Source organism: Dermacentor albipictus, chromosome 10, assembly GCF_038994185.2.
Source record: "Dermacentor albipictus isolate Rhodes 1998 colony chromosome 10, USDA_Dalb.pri_finalv2, whole genome shotgun sequence".
Classification (NCBI taxonomy): Eukaryota; Metazoa; Arthropoda; class Arachnida; order Ixodida; family Ixodidae; genus Dermacentor; species Dermacentor albipictus.
In genome coordinates, this window is record NC_091830.1 from 70054771 (window position 1) to 70067632 (window position 12862).

Below are 12862 nucleotides of genomic sequence, written 5' to 3' on the forward strand. Positions count from 1 at the left end.
AGCTTACAGTAAATACAAAGGAAAGCCGACAGTGATCATTGGTTGAAGCTGCATGAAACTACCGAAAAAATCAAAGTTGCAGTGGCAGCTGCAAAGTATTCATTTGGAATTTCAATGGAGTCGAAATGAAAGGATAATCCGAAGGAATTCTGGAAACATGCAAAGAGAAATGGAAAAGACATATGACTATACCACGGCTTATGTTTGGTAACAGCTTTATTGATGATGATGTAGGAAAAGCTGAGTACTTTATTACGCTTTTTAGCTCTGTTTTCAGCTGTGCATTGCAACAGAGCCATGATTATATCAATACCTTGAATTATCAGACGGTGATGAGTGTTATGGGTGATGTTGTTATTAGCATTAATGGTATAGAGTCTCTGCTGCAGAATCTGAAGATTGCTAAGGCTGGGTGTCCTGATGACTTGCCAAACCAGTTTTATAAATTTTGTGCTCAGTCGGTTGCACCGTACTTGAAGATTACCTTCAAAAATCGCTCGACAAATCGTGCCTTCCAGATGACTGGAAAATCACAAGCATACTGCCAATTCAAAAATCCTGTCCTCGTGACACCGTCTGAAATTGAAGGCCAATATCACTAGCTTTAGTTGCGTGCACAACTCTTGAAGATATCTTGTATACTAGTATAGTAGCACATATGGACGCACATGTATTGTTTAATCCTTGTCAGCATGGTTACGTCTTGTATTACGCAGCATGGATACGTAGCCTTGTATTACGCAGTTGACTGAACTGATGCACCACCTGGTAGGAGCACTGGACAGGCGTCTTAGGGTGGACGGGGGGGGGGGGTTTCGGATTTCAAAAAGGCATTTGATACGCTGACGCATTGTTTACAAATAAAAGATGGCATTTTACACAATCAGACCTCAAGTGATATCATGGGTAAAAGATTACCTATGTATACGTCAGCAGTTTGTGGTGGTGAATGGTACTCAGTCTCGGAAGGTGCGAGTTGTGTCCGATGTTCCGCAAGGCTCCGTGTTGGGGCCGCTATTCGTCTTGCTGTACGTGGACGAAATTAGTGACAGAATAGTGTATGAAATGTGGCTATTTGCGGATGAGTGAGTCCTCTCTAGAGTAGTCACTTGTGACCGTGATATTGAGATGTTTGCGGAAGACGAATAGAATTTCAGGCCGGTATTTTGTAGCGATGCCTTTTCCGATTCTATGCCTTTTCAGGCTTTTCGCGCTTGGCCACTGGTCAGAGCGACGGTCCGCCCACATTATCAACGCGATCAGACGGCCGTGTATGGTGGATGATAAGAAAAGCATAGAAATAGGCATAAGGCATCGCTACAAAATAGCGGCCCAGAGTGGTGCGTCAAATGGAATAATAATTTGAATTTGTTTAAAACTGTTCATATGAAATTTACAAGAAAGAAAACCTTGATATGCTACCATATATTATTAGGAATGAAATGTTGGAACAGGTGTTCGAATTTAAGTGTTTGGGCGTTTATTTTACTCCCGCTGTGAATTGGTGCCATCAAGTCGATTTTGTCGCTGGTAATGCATGCAAAACACCGGGATTTCTTCGGCGAAATGCAAACTCTTTTCCGCAGTCATGTTGGGACATCTTGAACAAGACTTTTGTGAGGTCGATTCTGGAATACGCATGAACGGTTTGGGACCCGCATATTCGTAGAGATAAACATGAGCTGGAGTGCGTGCAGAACATCGCCGCTCGTTTCGTATCTGGCATCGTAACAGTGCATCGCTTACGAAGGAAGCACTCAACTGGGAATTGCTAACACGTGCCGTAATAAGTTGAGTCTGAAGTTCTTCCAAGCTATTTATTATTCAGCTGTCCGGGTTGATCGCGAAAAGTGTGCAGGAGCGTCTTATAGAACCGATCGCGTTGAGCATGATCTTAAGGTCCGTAAGTTTCCGACAAAAACTGAATTGTTTAGAATGCCTTTCTTTCCTAAGACCATTAGGGTATGGAATGGACTGCCGAGAGATGTTGGGAGGGTTGAGTCGAATGATGCTTTTTCTTTGTTGTTGTAGATTGTCGATGTGGATTGCGAAGGATTTTGCCATATTTTCGTTTTTTTTTCGTTTTTCCTCTTTTGTTATCGCTTTTAACACTGTCCAGGGGCAGAGGTAGCGTATGTGTTTCTTCTTGCCCTCCCCCCCCTCCCTTCTATAATGTTTTGGTGCTGTGGGTTCATTAAGAAATAAATAAATAAATAAATAAATAAATAAATAAATAAATAAATAAATAAATAAAGTACTTTGCACAGAATGCCAGTTACAAGTTTAATGGGCTTAGAAGAACACCTGAAGAAGACCTTGTTGTTTCAAAGGGCTCTTTTGGTTTCAATACATCAAGTTACCTTGGGATTACCTGCACATGTGGTCCTTTAGCGTCCCCGTGAAGTTGACATTTAGCTGTATGTACCAGGAGACACAAATATTTACCTGTTCTATTTCGCTCCACGCAAAGAATGCTCGAGTGTCCAACCCTAGCTAGCCGAGTTATGTTGAGGCACCACGCTGAGACTGCCGATGCCTTAAATGTACACTTTTCGGATTAGGATTTGTTGATTTGCAAGTTTCTTGGAAGGAAAGGTGGCGCTTACAGATTTCTAGTCTGGATTTCATTTAGTGAGGTAACATGACCGCGAAGGTGTGGTCACTGACTTAGTGATTATCATCACGTAAGGGAGGAGATGAACTACACAGCTAAACGCAAGACGTAAGCAAAATTCGCCGGTCTGTTTCATTCACATTTAGAATAGGAGCATGTGTTCCGGCTGAGAGTATAAATAAATGAATAAATGAATGAATGAATGAACTTTCCTTACAAAGCCAGGAGCCTTATCCTGAAAAGTCTGCATTCGAAGTCATGAGTAGGATTAGCTGGCGGGCTCAAGATAATTCAGCGTGCTCAGAAGAAATTACTGACTGCAGAAGTATGCCAACAGACAATACAGGGCATCAAAGCCAATCCATTCTTTGCCATGTGCCAACTAAAGGATCATTGTTCACGAGTTTGCGGATACATGACTTCATGCCAACTTCATGCCGGTGCTAAGGAAGCACCAGTGCAGAGAGTTGCAGAAAAGAACTTGATGCCGTAAGAGAAAGGCACCCACTCAAACCATAGAAACTTGTCTTCCTACAACAACACTTAACCCAAACATTTTGTTTTGGGCAAGAGAAGACGCATCAACACTGGTGCCTTGCCTTACTCAGTAAAAGTCACAGGCGCCGTGGATGGCACCGTCAGTGTAATTCAGCGTAAGCGCAAGAACATACGTAACAATTTATATATTTGTTTCGTTTTTTATTAACTAAACCTGGACTGAAACGGCCACATCACTCTGTTACGATTATAGGAACAAAATACTACACGTTAATCTAAATGTGAAGCACAACACGTCCTCTTTCTCTTCTCAATTATACCCACCGATTCAATGCAAGGAAACTTGCATAAAAAGTTCTTGACGTGCCATTGAAGACAGAATGGTAGGACTTATGGAAGGTGCACAGTTTGGGGCGACTTACGTTCCAGATGTATAGACATAAACTTAGCTCGAGTTTGTGTAGCACTCATTGCATGCAGGGCACTTTCGTCAGGGTTGGTTGAATTGCCATAGTGTTCAAGTTCATTCCACTTCGCGGAATGCCAGTTGCAAGTTTGGTGGGCGTAAAAGAAACCTCAAGATAAATTTGTGGTTTCAAAGGGCTCGTTTCGTTTTAATACATACAGATTCCTGGACATTATCTGGACAGGTGGCACGTTAGTGTTGCCGTGAAGTTGACATTTAGCTGTATGTCAGATAAGAGACGAATATCTATCTGCTCTAGTTCGCTCCTTGGAAAAAATGCTCGATTGTCCAAGCACAAATTTTCTGTAAGCACTGAGCTCTTGCTGGCTTCCTTCGCAGCTAGACGAATTATCTTGAAACCCCACGCTGAGACTGCCGATGCCTTAAAACGTAGACTTTTGGATTAAGATTATCTGGTTTGCAAGTCTGAAGAAAAGGTGGGACATACAGATTTCTTGTCAGGATGCGATTGCGATGGACGGGTAAGGGTCGGTTACAGTACTCTGTCAATAGATTATGTAGAAGGTGTTGTCATGCGTTCGACAAAAATTCAATTATTCAAGTAACATGAGGTCGATGTTGTGGTCGCTAACAAAATTTGTCATTATAGACACTTTTAGAGGTAAAATGAAGTTTCATCTTACCTCTAAGGACACTTACACAACTGAACCCAATGTCTAACCAAGATTTGCCGGTTCGTTTGACCCACATCTTGAATAGCCACTTGCGAGTGCCACCTTTTCTTCAACCTCACTTGCAAAGCCAGGAGCCTTATTCACAAAAGTCTGCATTCGATGATTTCGGTAGCGGCAGTTTGCGGCCTCAAATTACTGACTTTACAAGTGTGCCAACAGAAAATGAAGGGCATCAAAGCCGAATCCGGAATGTGCCAACTAAAGTATAACTGTTCACTAGTTTCATGCATGACTTTAGGTCAATTTCATGCCTATGCCAAATAAGCACCAGTGTGGCCAGTTGCCAAAAAAAAACTTGATCCTGTAAGATCTGTGCAACCAAAGAAATCACAGGAACTTGTGCTCCGACAGCAGCACTGAACCTAGATGTGATGTTTTGTATATGGCAAGAAACATCAACGCTGGTGCCTCGCTTGGCTCGATGAAAGTCATCTGCGCTGTGAAGGGTGCCGTCAGTGTATTTCCTCCCGAAAACTAGGCCCGCACCGGCACTTTCATTGCGCTGTACAAATTGTAGAAACACATCCTACAAGGGGATCTGCCTTAGAGTGAGCAATATGGCCGTATGGCACCTCCAAAACCAACGGAACCAATGAACGCGAACTCAAACCAACAAACCTAGCTTGATCAGTGCTCGTAACTAGCCTCATGTCGTAGCCTCATGCCGGCTTTTCCTAGAATTCTTTCTAGGCATGGCAGAAGCTTGCTTTGCTGTGAAGGCACGTAAATATTGAAGAGTCATGCATCAACACCTGCAAAAACAAGTGCGTAGAGCACCCAGGTATCGATGGAAATGAAGTACCACTATAGCGCAGTGCTCACTACGTCAGGAAAAAAGCCAATGTATAAATGACTGGATGTGCAACCATGTTAGCTTGACGTTCAAGTCATTTGGCGGTCACCTGCTTGCGGACAGCTGACGCATTATTTTGATTGAAAACTGTGCGACTGCGGTAATATATGAGGACTGTAAGATTGGCGAGATTTGTGAGGCTTTCGTTATATGTGCGACAGGGAAGCTGTGAGGTCGTGACCTTACCTGATGATTATCAGATAGCAAGAATGATGATTTATTATTGTAAATAAGTGCCAGAGTAGCCATGCCATGTGTCCTTTTCGCCGTTGTTCGCGCAACATGCATCGAAGATTTATCTTTTCTCCCTATTTCGCCTCCCGCCATATATTGGTATGCCTGCAGTAAAATTGCGTACTGCTTAGACTTTGGCATATCCTGTGACCTCCTTACCTTTCCTATGAATTGTGCGTTAATAAGGCTTTTTTTGTGAAAAAGTTCTCCTTTAAGGCATAAATCAGCTCCAAGGCAGCTTGAAATTACGGATTGTAAGCATCCTCTGTAAACATGTCCATAAGGAACATTGTAAAACAGCCTATAAGAACATGAATTTATTTGTCGCCCTGGACAAGCCTTGTGTTTTCTTCATTAACATATTTCTCAACACATTTCCAGAGGAACATTGCCAAACAGCCCAAGCCAACCCTTGACTCTTCTTAACATATTTCTCAAACCTCAAGCACACCATTGATGTTAGGATAAAGCTCTCCATATCATGTTATCTTGTCAATGAAGCAAAGCACCGCGGTTCCTGGATGTTGTGTTACCTTACTCCTACATTCTGTGAAAATGTGAGGCTGGTCTTGTCTGACCAAGGGATGTATTCTCGGGTGATAACTTTTGATGATATCATTGTCAGTGCGTGCTTATTGGCTGATCAAAGAATACGTCACGCAAAGGCAGTAGTATCGCCGTAAGTGATCACCCTAGAGTACGTCGCAGGGTGAAAACCATTGCATCAATGGTACTGACATCAGCAATGATGGGAATGTAGAAGTTCATTGCATGAAATTCATGTGTGTCACAATGGTTCGATGTCATCGTACAGCACATTGATCATGCTCTTGCGTGTACTACAAACAACTCATCTTAAACCTCACTGACAATGACTAGATGGTTCATGCACTAAGACCTAAATATACCTTCCTTTGCATGCAGTTAATAGTCATCCTCAAACATCACGTTGTTCATACGACTACTGTGCGCACACATCGAACGTTATCTGCCACACTTCATCCGTAACCTCGTTAGTTCTACGCCGCACATCACACCCATCTAGTACACGCTCTACGCATTTTCATAGCGCTACGCATACATCTCTACCATTCGTAAAAATCTGTGACGCACATCATACCGGTCTCGCACATTTCTGTGGGATATTTTTGTAATATGCATAGTATATTGTTTACTTCTCGTGAAATCTGTCTGAAATGCATGCATCTCATTCGTATGTTGCAGAATTCTCAAACAAATTGTTTGATATGGTGTTATAGTTATGGTGGATTGGAGGTCTCTTGTATACATGTGAAATAACAGAGGTCCAATATAGAAAGTTTGGGTGCACAATCCTGCACTATATTGAAGTAAGAGCCGCAGTCATGAGAATCATATTTTGAGTTAATAATTACAATGTGTTCTATCTATCTTAGTGACAATGTGTTCTATCTTAAACTAATAGAAGCAATGTTTATATGCTGATGATTTCGAAGTAGAAGTGATGACATACAACGCTGAATGCACATGACAAATCTAGAAATATGCGATCTGCAATAACAGAATTCTACAGAGCGCGGTGCAGTTTTCACGTTAAGGGAGTGTCTGCGCTTGAAATGAATTTTCATAGTCACGCTCTCAGAAAGTAACAAAAGTGGTTCATCGAGAGGAATGTAACTAAATAAAGAGTGAATAGGTACCAATCATGTTGCAACAGCTCCTTGTGAGCAACTCGAGTGGCTATTTAGCAGGGGATGACTTGTCTTCGAATTTCTGGTGTGGAAATACGATTGTACCGTTTTATTTTATTGCAAATGCACGTGGTACAGAAATTCATGAATAATTTTCAATGGATATATGCGGTTAATAGTAAACAATAGAATGTAATAGGCAATAGAATATGCGGCTAATAGATTTTCTAAAACCATCACATAATTGAGTCATACCCTCAAGAGCACATATGTTTTAGTGATTATATGATGAGATGCTTTACGTATGGTTTAAATAAAAAGGCATGGCTATGAAGGAGTGAAGACATCTCAAAAGTGTCGAAGCACTTCACATAACCGGAAAATCATTAAACGGTACGCCAATAAATAAAGCTAGTTTCCTCCATATGACTTCGAAAGAAGCTTTCTGTAATCTTAATTAAATTCCTTTGGGATAGAAATACTGATACCGAATGCTCGAAATGAATTGTCACTGGTGTCTGATGAAATACGTAATAAGGGAGTTTCAATCAGTTTGGTTTGTGCGAAATCAGCGTTCTCGAAGAAAAAATACGCACTTTTGTTGTTTCTGATTGAAACCTGGTTAGCGCAAAGGCATAGCATTAATCCAAGAGCCTTTAAATATTAATAATATCGTAGTAAAAAGTTAGACAATAATTCAACTATCTTTTCTTCTGCACCACGCATGCAGGCGGGTGTTCTAGGAAAAGTTTTCAGGCTATTTCAGTCAAAGCATATTGTCTGGATCGCAGGGAGGGGGTAGTGTGTGACTGTGACAACTTGAAAGCGAAGATTGTTCACCTGTGATCAAAGTCAACGCAGCTAAACAATTTCCAAATCAGGTTTGGGGAAGTTTTTCTTTGAAATGTGTGCCACTGGTTTGAGCTGTTCCACAGCCACAGCCTTGGCCTGGTAAGGTTTAGCTACAATATTACGGTGTCTATATAGTACCCGTGTTGATTTCTGACGAACATAAGCAGTGTCCTTCTGATCATGGTTCCGTACTTTGTTTATGATTCGCTTCACCACGCTATTAATGCCTGACACTGCATATGCAATGAAGTTGCCTAGCTCATGGTTGAATTGACAGGTCCAATATCGCTACTTGCCTATTGCCTCCAAGAAATCCCGCTCCATGTTGGTAAAAGCTATTAAAACTTAAAATAAGCGCTTTGTAGCGCACAGTCTAGTCAACGCGTTTTCCGTGAGGTTTTGAACAGGGAACCGTGTTCATCAGGGGGAAGGCGCCATGGGTGCACTGGAACATTCGATTCACCATATCATTCGCTGCATCAGCACAGATAAGTTTAGAATGAACTACAATACCGTGACCAGATTTACATATGCAAATGATTCAGTCTGGTAAAGTAGTAGGACAAATTTGACAAGCGCATAGTAAGCGAGCTTTATTGCCAGTCATTCGTCGACTTCAATAAATTTACGTACACAAACAGACTTCAAGTAGAGGTTCGAGGCATACGCCTAAGTTCAAACCCTTGGCTTTGCAGCTTTTGGTGCAGGCACTGGGGTCTGGGCATCCAGAGCCATAAACTGCAGCAAAGAGATGATAAAATTCGCAATAACATCGATTATTACACTTCAATTAACAATTGATGTTAATGTAATTTAGTCACAGTGTAACGTTCAATGCTTGCTTATCAGAAAGTTGGTATATCGCGACACACCTTATACGTTAGTCGTAAATTTGGGCATACATGAATTGTTCGAGCCATCAGTTCATTTAGAATAACGAGAACACCCCTTCGCACATGACACTTTTGTGTTGTCCACGTCGACAGCTTTCTCGAGATGCGAACCAGTCAGCCCTCCACTGCCGTGCTGAGATTTTCAGGGGTATCGGGATGAACACACAGATACTCAGTCACTTCCACACAGTCCGTGTCACAGATGTAACCAAGAGCTGTAGGTTCTACATTGTTCAGTTAAAAGTATGTTCAGCTCGTAAGCGGACCACTCTACTGACGTATATTACGTGTAGGTATAAGTGACTACAGCCTGTATTCTTTCCAGCTAAAGGGCTTTGCGGCTGTACACAAGACCACACTCTCATGAGAATCTCAATAAATGCATACAATGAAAACAGCACGGAAGAATAATTGCTGCGCTAAAGATGCTACTAAAAGAATATGTTAAGTTTACCCTTTTCACATAAGATTCGTCTCTTGCCATCGGATATTCTCACCTACATACACTCTAAAAAGTAGAGAGGGAATCGCAGGAGGTAAGCGGATTATTTACTCTTCAAAGCCTTGTTCTACTCTCACAACCTGTCGAGTGGAACGAAATGCATTGTTCACTCCGTCACCAAGAGAGAGTGAAATGTGCTTTTCACCTTGCCTTTCTGAGAGAGTAGAATGGCCGTTCTGGTTTTGGGGCAGTAAAGAACAAAACGTAGCGTAATCTCATGCTTCGTCTGCAGGAGCCTGGCCCCGAACATGGCTGTGTATCACTCACGCACGCTGAGAACACTCACGCAGAGAACAGGTAGCCACAGTAGAAAAGAACGCGGAGCGAGCGCTCTACTTTTTCACTCGGAGTTGTACCAACGCTGGCGCGCTCAACATCGCGGTGTAGCACAGCGCTAGAGAATAAGGACCCGGCCAGCAAGCAGCAACAAAGGCCATGCAAGGGAGATCGTGGGGCAGCCGTCTCGTGTCGCCGCGAAAACGCGACAGTCGTTCGTCCTTCGTTGGATATAATCACAAATCTTTTACGGTCAGTGAATTCTATCTTAGGCGCAAATTCTGCGTACATAACATGCTATCGCAAGGAAGTCGTCGCGGCGCTTAGCTGACACCATTGACAACGGACTTGGGAAGTGTTCTGTGTCTCTCGATTTCAATCGCGAAAGCCAGTCGTCGCGATAATTGCGTGCGATGGTATCACTTGCTGCTATCCGTAAGTGCTTTGACAATCGCAAACGCTGTCAGAACCATAGTATATTCAATAAGACATGAGGCGAGAGGACGCTTAATATGGTTTGTTTACCACCCCATGATTCCGAGCCTATGCGAAGCGTGGTTAGCGTGCTTTTTGTGTGTACGCAGTCAGGAACATCCATAGCCTGTATGGGACGCTAAGAAATGAGCTGCTGTTTTAGAATATGGCACACGAAACAAGCTTCCTGCACAATTTATCTACATTAACAGCCCCATGTTTAGGAGCTCATATGGTAATCTCTGCCAGATAAGTACACTCGTGTTGTGCCAGAAATGCGTTTGCTGCCCAATAATGTGGCGTATATTTCTCTTTGATCATAGTGTCAATACTTTGTGAGTTTCCACATGCTTGTTCTATTTTTAACTTTCCACTGTATACTTTATTCTTGAAAAGAAAGTGCTTATTCAGATGAAAGGATATTTCTGCACTGTAATACTGATGAAACTTTAGAGAATATACTTATTTTTTTTACAAGATGTGTTCGAAATTTCATGGGCAACATTGCAATCTGTTTTTTTTTTTGTTTTTCAGTGTGCGTCTCAAATTATTATTCAGTTTGTCTTGCGACTTATCAATAAAGATTTTGACCTTGTAAGAGAGAAAATTTTTCATTTGACTAACTCGGCGACTACAGATTCTTCGTTTTAGAGTGTATCATATTGGTGCTTGCTCAACGTAACCTCCCAAATGAGATTTAACAAGAGTGCGGTATGCATATTTATTAAATTTGAAAATTATTAGACACAATATATGCAAAGACGCCTTATGTCAAAGCCACAGCATAGGTCTTTAGATAATATTATCGCAATACTCCACTCTCGTAAGAGCGGTTGCAGTCATGAGAAAGTGTTCGCACTTCGGCTGGCGACGTGCCTTCAACGGTAGTAAATATACATTACATTGAGTTTATATTTCGCGCAGCGTATATACCGGAATTAATTGTCGAAAAAAGTGCTGGCAAGGCGCATTGAATAAATCTGATACAAAATATTCATGGTTATCGTGTTTTATATTCCGCTAAACACCGGCAGCTCGGGTGCAACAGCTGGTGATGAGGGGCAGCCACGTGTGTGGCCTGCAAGGGGCAGCCACTGGTAGCACAGAATTAAACCGAACAAAGCCAGAGCTACTTACAGCCGGTAGAGGGTGTATAATAGTTCTCTGGTGGTTCAAATTTGCGGTAGCGAAAAATAACAAAATATTTCCTTGCATTTATGAGCCCGTGTTTTTCTCGTTTAGCTCAGCGCCACCTGTTGGCTGCACCGTGGAAGCACTTCATGTATGCATCACCACTCACCCACCATGCCGCTCGATCTTCCAGTATTTAGCGGAAAACTGAACAAGCGAGAACTATCTACAGTTTGACTTACTGTCTCCCGTGCGCGCCTCGTCATTTCCCTCATCGGCGGCAGTGATCATCACCGCGAACGCTGCAAACACAAGGACAATCAAAACATCAACAACAGAACATCAAAGCCAAAATAAACGTTTATTTGCCAATCTAGAATATTCTTCTACTGTTAAACAGGATGCGTAATCAGAAACATTTCTCTCAATAACACGGAACAAGGAATGATCCATTTGTGTTAATTTTCACGGAAGCTCAACGTCACAATGTGGGTGCATGCAATGTAATAGATAACGCACTACGATGCAGCTATAGAACGGGTACTCTGTTGCGTGTACAGTAGTGAATTTCGGGTATATTCTGATTAATGATTCTATTTTGCCTAATATATCTCTTGACTCGACAAGACATGCTCACCTGCAAGGAGTGCGACGAGCGTGATGGCAGTGGTGAGCTTCATCTCAGCAACGAGTCTAACTTTCTTGTCTGTGCAGACAAAGAGAAAAGTACATCTTTGGTGGCTAAAGAAAGAGAGCGTACAGATGTCCAAAAGTGAAATTCAAGTGCCCTGGATGATGAGTGCCTTCAAGCATATTTAAAATACCTAAAATATTGTGATCCTGTTCCTCATCATGAGCACCTATGAGAAAGGAGCACTTGGAGAACATAGGGTTTTGTGACTTGAGCAGATATGTCTAAGGTTAAGCTTCGCAACATGATTTTTTGGCACATTTTGGGGTGAGCGTATCGGTCAACGTATTTCAAATATCATAATTAGACAACCTACAATAGCACAGAAAATCAGAATCTCTATTTTAAGTTCTGACATGCTCGATTTCGAGCCATCTAAACATTTAGCTCCAATGCAAGCAAAGCGTTACAGAACGCTGATAAATGAGAAGATAACACAGCGATGGCTTTTAGAATGGACACCCAGTAGCAAATAATAGAGTGATAGAGGGAAAATTCGTTGATTGCTCGGAAAAATATCAACGTACCTGATGGGAAGAAATACCACGTTGAGGCCAGGTAGTGGATCGAGCTACTGATGCAAGGTGCACGAAGGCCCGACCCTCTGTGTCTTTTATATCTCTACTCTGGCCAGAAATAGAAGTGCACGTGGAGCAAACTGCCACGTAGTTGTTTTCAAGTACATTTTGCACGGGTGAATGCCTTTACTGTCATCGTTTTCATGGTGTTCTTGGTTTGTTTAAATAACAAAACTATGAATTCATGCCAAGAATATTCTGATAAACAGGAAACCGGATACATACTTTTCTTATCCATAGGCAATTTTTATATCCATGTCCCAAGTTAGCTCCGCTTTCGGTTTTATGTGTATTACATCCGGAAGGAATGACTTGTCCTATCCTATCATAAATATGAGTGGGAGAACGTTTCGTGAATATCGCACTACGGTATTTAGCAAGGGCTAATTTGCTCTTCAGCGACGCGAGGGAATATCGGCACAAAATTATTTGATA

At 42.0% G+C, this 12862-nt stretch overlaps 1 long non-coding RNA gene across 1 annotated transcript; it reads right to left on the minus strand.

Annotated features, from left to right (window-relative positions):
• Nucleotides 1–8456: 8456 nt before the first annotated feature.
• LOC135898463 (uncharacterized) lies at nt 8457–12428 on the minus strand. The gene is made up of 4 exons (XR_010563339.1): nt 12377–12428; nt 11796–11864; nt 11401–11460; nt 8457–8620 (listed from the first exon to the last, which is right to left on the minus strand). It is a non-coding gene; the product is annotated as an uncharacterized lncRNA (long non-coding RNA).
• Nucleotides 12429–12862: the final 434 nt, after the last annotated feature.